The sequence below is a fragment of the Pteropus vampyrus genome, unplaced genomic scaffold (genome assembly GCF_000151845.1).
Source record: "Pteropus vampyrus isolate Shadow unplaced genomic scaffold, Pvam_2.0 Scaffold388, whole genome shotgun sequence".
NCBI classification, from domain to species: Eukaryota; Metazoa; Chordata; class Mammalia; order Chiroptera; family Pteropodidae; genus Pteropus; species Pteropus vampyrus.
Window position 1 is genome coordinate 169,454 of NW_011889169.1, and position 6,962 is coordinate 176,415.

Here is a 6,962-nt window from a genome sequence, read left to right on the forward strand (position 1 = left end):
AAGGAGCCTGCTGGGTGTGGGAATGATTTGTATCTTGATCTGGCTGGTAGTTATACAAGTGTACAGGTAAAAATTTATTGAATTGCACACTTTAGGTGTGTGTGCTCTAGGTATTTATTGTGTGTATTTTATATCTTAACAAAAAAGTAGAAGGGAAGTAAGAAAGAAGGGAGGGAGGGATGGAAGAAGGGGAGGTGAGGGGTGGGAGAGAAGCAGAAGGGAGGGGAGAAAGATGAGCACAGTGGTTCCTGCCAGGCATCAGGCATGACTTCCAGGAAAAAGTAAGGAGACCCGTGCCCAGGTCTTTCTGTAAATGGTGGGCCGAAGGGCACCAAGATCCAGCCTGGACAGCAGAAACGAAATGGAGGGGCATGCCCCGCTTTCGTAGACCCTCCCAACCCAGGCCTACGCCCTGATGGACAGAAAGTGGGACTCCGGAGTCACACCTACTGGATGTGTGACCTTGGGCGTGTTGCTTGCCTTCACTGGGCCTCAGGCTCCTCACCTGAAAAATAAGAGCAACGCTCTCAAAGAAGAGTGGAGAGGACTGAGGCCCGGTGGTGCCGCCTATGGTCAGCTGCTCTTCCTGGCCTAGGCCCAGTGTGGCAAGGGAGACGGGTCTGAGTGCCGGCCTCTATCCTGACAGTGGTTACAAACAGGTGAGAGACAGTGCTGTATTCCTGGGTTCAAGTCTTGATTTTTTTTCACTTACCACCTGTGCGACCATGGGCCAGTCACTTGTCTTGGTTTCCTCCTCCTGGAGCTGTCATTTCATTCACTCATTTAACCTCAGGCAACTTCCTACACTTTTCTTTGGCTCAGTTTGCTCACCTCTAAAACGGGGTGAGGACAATCCCCACCACACAGGGTTGCTGTGAAAACGAAGGGAATTTGCACTTAGGGCAGTGACTGGCACAATGCAAGGACTCAGGAAGCCTTCACTGATATTACTCTCCGTGCCTACCCACTAAGGGAACCCCTGCTGTGTAGTAGGCTCCATGCTAGGCATCAGGGGCCCTGTAGGGCTGTCAGTTCATCTGGGGGCTGGGAACACCCTTCATGCAGGGTAATGCAGGTGGATGACAAGGGCGCCCAGAGCACCCTGCCTTCCGAGGCCACTGCCTCCCAGGCTGAGCATTTCAGCTGTACCCGAGCCAGATATGTGGTTCTGCCAAATGAGGTGCCAAGAAAGGCTGTCACCCGGTGGCACAAAGGCAGCTCCTCGCACTCATCGTGGGTGGGGCTCAGGGAAGAGCTCCAACCACCTGGCTGTGCAACTGCTCATGGAGCAGCCTGGCCCCAAGCCTGGGCTCCCTCCTCTGTGTGCAGGGGAAGGAGGGGGCAGCAGGGAGGGCAGGGGCAGGAGGAGGTAGGCCTGAGATGCCTGGCGGAGGACGGGTAAGAGCAGGAGCACAGGGTCTGGAGAGATGGAGGAAGGGAAGGCGTCTGGGCAGACAGTGAGAAGAGGAGGGGAGAAAGAACATTAAAGGTGAGTAGCTAAGACTCCCCTAGCAGCCACTGGGACCGGGCCCTGGTCTAAGTTACTCCTCACAAGAACCTTCAGGAGAGATACTGTTGTATCTCATTTTACAGCTCAGGAAACCAAAGCACAGAAAGATGAGTAACTTGCCCAAGGTCACACAGCCAGTATGTGGACGAGCTAGGACTTGAACCCAAAGCAGCCAGAGTCCATGTTCTTAATCATTATGAAAATGAAAAGAAGGGAGAAGGGAGAGGAGGAAGAAACATCAGACAAAAGAAAGATGGAGAGAAAGAGAAAGGGAGAAAGAAAAAAGAGGAGGGAGGAAAAAAGAAGGAAAGAAAAATAGAGATGGAAGAAGGACAGCTGTGGAGAGTTAAGGAGGAGGGAGACGTGAACATTCAGTTCTGTCCTGTCCCCCTTCTCCACCTGAGTCTCACACTAGTCTCCGGGGACAGCCCGGACGCCAGGCCAGGAGAGGGGGGCCCTCTGGAAACAGTGGCTTCCTTGAGAGGGGCTGGTGGACCAGCAACTGCCCAGAGCCAGAGAGAGGAGGTCCAAGCCCAAGACCAGGAGGGCCTGTCAGATGAGAAGCCCCTGCTGTGTGCCTGGCCTGCAGGGCTGGTTTCTACTCCACAGCTCCCCTCCAGGGGAGATGTGTCTCCAACTCAAAGCCGAAGAATCTCACATCAGAAAGATGAAGTAAGCCCTCCAGGTCACAAGGCTAGTAACATGGGGGTGGGGGGTGGGGAGCAGGGCTAGCTGGAGCCAGCAGTCTGAGAGGCTTCCTTCTTAGCATCCACACTTTCCAGCCTCTGTCTTGGGAGAAGCGGAGCCCTCCGCCAAGTATCAGCTTCAGCAGCAGGCAGGGTTGGGCTGCAGAAGTCGGCCTGGACACGACCAGATGGGCTCTCACCCTCCTCCTCTTAAACTTGCCTAATGGTCAAGCCGCACATCTACCTGTATCCATGTCTTCCTCCCCAAAGCACCCTAAGTGTCCTGGATTGAAGGGCTCACCCACAGGGGCCCATGGCTATGTGCTGAATGCATGAATGACAGGTGGGTAACACCTCCCACACAACAGGGGGCCCCTTTAGGGCACAGAGAGGCACGGAGGCATGGCTGATTACCTCCCTGGGCCTCAGTGTCCCCACAGGTCAAATGCCAGGGAGGCCCCTTCCAGCCCCAAATTCTGCTTTTACATCCCCCAGAAGTATTCAAGAGACAGCACCTGGAAATTAGAAGAGATGGGTCAGAAGAGGATTCAAATCCCAGAGCCTCCATTTGCCGCATCTGCAAGGTCAGGTAAGAGGTCAGTCACTGACCTCTCTGCACCTCAGCTTCCCCAGCCATAAAAGGGGCTAACATTCTTTACCTCCCAGGGAACCTGAGAGGAGTGAGCACTGTGGCACAGGAGGGGTTCAAATCCTGGTTTTACCATTGGGCGGATGACTTAATCCCTCAGGGCCTCAGTTTTCCCATCTAGTAAATGGGGACAACTATATATGAGTTATCGGGTTGCTCTGGGTCTGAATTTGCATTCATCTAGGTAAATGCTCTACCCAGAGCCTGGCACACAATAGACACCCGTAGCAGCCGTAGAAGAGGTGCTCGGTCTCCCTTCAAGAAAGAACATGACCTTCAGGTGGGAAGAGAACAGTGAGCTGACAACCTCCAGCTGTGGCACCTTCAGGATTCACCTCAGCTTTTGAACCAAGGCTATGCTTTTCCCAGGCAATCCCAGCCAATGACTGAGCCAACAGGGGAACCAAGGCCTGGCCATTTCTGCCTAATGTGGGGCTCCAATGATGGGCGAACTCTTCTCTAGAGCTCCCCTTTGGGGTGACAATGCCAAGCCTGCATATCTGTGGTCTAAATATCTCCCTGTCCGATTCTGCGCTCTCCCGCTTTGTCTTTCACAGGCATCGTGCCTCTTACTCTCTTGGCTCCAACTCAATGTCTGCTGTGAGGGGGATGCAAACTGCCTGAACACTCAACAGAGCAGTGGTTCTCAAAGCGTGTCCCAGAACCAGCAGCATCAGCATCACCTGGGAACCTGTAAGACATGCACACCTCACTCTCCTTTGAGAACTGCTGTCATACAATGAGCTGTTGTTAAGACAGCACAGTAGCAGTAAGACCAGGGGTATGTTTTGTGGGAAGAAGAGAACGTTTTAGCTCAGTTAGCAATTCCATACCCCACAAGTCCTTCCCCATTTATTTCAAGAATTCAGGTGGGCGACCCAACAAGGGCCCCTCCCCACCCCATTCACGGCAAGGGTCCAATCTTAACCTCCAGCTAGAGACTTTGCAGGCCTGCGTTTATGAGGCTGCACACAGCCCTGCCTTCTTCCCTCCTGCCCTCTGCCCCTCCCTCACGCTCTTTCCCCAGGGACACCCCAGCCCCTCCCGCCTGCCTCCCCTTTGTCTGCCAATCTGTCTCCATCCCAAGATGAGCCCCAGGCCTCCACAAACCAGTCTGTGCTCCACCCTCAGGACCTGGAGAAAGACCTCTATGCTCCCAACTGCTTTTCACTTCCCTTAGGGAAAGGTCCAGGAGAATGGTTCATGCTACCAGCTTCCTGCTCCAGCCTAGCCTAGCAAGCATCCCTCCTCACTGGGAGTGCAGTCTCCCACCTAAGGCTCTGAAAGCCTCACCATGTGACAAGTGAGGAACTGGGGGACAGAGAGCCACAGAGGCTTTCCCAAGGTCACACAGCAAGAGAGGGGAGCAGCCAAGATTTGGATCTTGCTTTCTCTTCCCACCTAAGCCACCCTCCCAGGCTCCAGTAGATGGCAGGTGACAATTTTGAGGTAGTCATATGTGGCAGGGACATTGATGGCCCTGGAAGATCTGAGACCGTCGAGAGCCACTAAAGCAGGCACGGCCCATCCCTGTGACACAGTGGTGCCATGTTCGTCTTTTTCCAGTGGACGTGATCCCTGTCCTCCTTGCTGAAGCCACAGCCCATCGGATAAAGCTCAGAGATAAGCAGACACTGGCCGGGGGCCACACAGCTGCCTTCACTTTCTTAAACAGGCAGTAGGGTGACACTTTAGCCCTTTTTTTATGAGTGTCCAGCTCATCTTCCACCTGGCCCCACCTCAGGGAACCCTTGAACATCAGGGCCAGAATAAATGGCAGTAACAATAGGCACATGTATTGAGCACTCGCTCTACGGCAGGCATGACTGTCATGTGCTCTGTAGACACTGTCCCACGTCATCCTCACTGAGCCCATGACAGACATGCAGTTGTCCGCCCTACTCCACAGATATGGGCACGAGACTCAGAGAGTCTCTAACCTTAACCCTAACTGCCCGGGACCAACCCCTCCATTTTATAGATGGGGAAGTTGAGGCCCAGAGAGGTGACCTGATTTCTTCAAGGACACGCAACTGGTTAGTGTCAGAGTCAGCCATTCCCAGGCAGCTTATCTACTGAGAGTAATCATAGTTTATTCATGTAGCACTTGACAGTTTGTCAAGCTCTCCTCTCACGAAGGCAAGGTTTTCTTTTAATGGTTATCATTTTGGGATACTTATAAGATGTGCCAATGTGGTTCTAAAGGCTTTATGAATATTAACTCATTTAATGCTCACAAATACAAGGCAGGTACATTTATTATCTCCACTTTGCAAACGAGGAAACTTAGGCACAAAGAGCTTAAGTAATCTACCCAGGGTCACACAGCCAGGATTCAAATTCAGGTTCCTTTTTACAGCTGAAAAATCTAAGGCTCGAAGAGAGAATGTGACTTACCAAAGCCCGCACCGCTGGAAGGTGATGGGCTGGAGGGTGTTGGGGGCTGAAGTGGAGCTCAGATCGGCTGCCTCCAAGGCCAGTGCTGGTTCTCTTCCCCAGCAGTGCTCTTTCTCACTCCGTGTTTGTTGTTGCCAGAACAACCGCTGCAGCTTTCCTGCCCGAAAGGCAAGGCAGACAGGAAACAGACACCCGCAACACAGAGGGACGAAAGGGTTCATGGAGGTACCGGAGGCAGCTGTTGGAGCACCTGGCAGGACACAGCCTCACACCCCCTCTTCCCCGTACCCAGAATAAAGGAAGGCTCTGGAAGTCTGATCCTTGAGTCAAGTCTCTAAGTTAAAATAGGAACTTGTCCAGATGGACAGGGTGGAGTAGGGCATCCCAAACTGCGGAAACAGCACATGCGAAGACCGTCACCCTGACAGAGAACGTAAGTCGTTGTGAAGAGTTCATTTCAGCCTTGAGCAAGAGTGGGACAGAAAAAGTTGAATAGGGAGGATTGTAGAAGGCCCCTGAGGAGGTCAGGACACTGGAATCCTGGCCATGAATCTGCCCCTCTCTCACAGAGTAACCTCAGTATTCCCATCCGTAAAATGGGAGTGGGGGTGGAGGTTTGGTGTCTAAGGGCCCCGCCAGCTCCAACTTGCAGCTGGTGGAGTTTGGATGGGTTTGAACGAGAAGACAGTTTTGATGTGAGGGCAGAAAAGCAAAGAAGAGAAGGGCATTCTGGAAAGAGGGTTGACAGGAGCAAAGGCCCAGAAAAAAAAAAGTTGAGGGCAGGTGTTGAAAATGATAAGGAGAGGATATGGTTTCTACAGAGGGACCCTGGGATGTAGACAGTGGAAAGCATGTGAGGAAGTTATAGCAGTAAGGATTCTTCAGTGAAAGAAAAAAAGAAGAAATTATTGATTTATATAACTGAGAAGCCCAGGGTACTGGCTTCAGGGCCACGGGATCCAGGTCCTGACATGTTATTGCGAAGACCTTGTCTCTCCCTCCATCTTGGCTTTGATTTCTTTATTGTCGATTTCACTCTCAGGGAGGCTCTAACCTCTTGGAGGCAAAGGCAGCCACTGGTATCTCCTGAATCCATCACACGAACTACACTCCTGAAGGAAAAAAAAGATTCTCAAACCCTCCAATGGCATTATCCTGACCCTGTTCTTTCCCTGGCATCTAACATTAGATCTAGTCTCAAATCTTATTGAATCTACCTATAAAAGAGATGCAGAATCTACCCATTCCTCCTCACCTCCACTGATAACAGCCTGGTCCAAGCCACCTCATCTCTGTATTTTATTTTTTAAATTGAAATATTACATTCGTGTAGGTGAGAACACAACTGGACATGTACATCCAGCTCGATGAATCTTCACATAGTGTGCCCATGATGTAACCTCCACCCAGATCAAGACATAGAACACTGCCAGCTCCCCAGCCTCCCTCAGACCCCCTCCTACGTAATAATTCCCTTAACAGTTTGTGCTCTTATATATCTGAGTCACCATCATCTCGCAGAGTTAAGTACACTGGTTCCAGCTGCCTCAAGCTTTCACTCTTGCTCCTTTCAGTTAATTTAGTCAATTCAGAAATCCTGTAAAATATGTCAAGAGATATTCCTCCCCTGCCCAAAACCTTCCTATAGTTCCCATTTCATTTGGTATAAAAACCAAATTTTTTCCATGGTCTGCAAGGTCCTACACAAGCTGGCACCTCA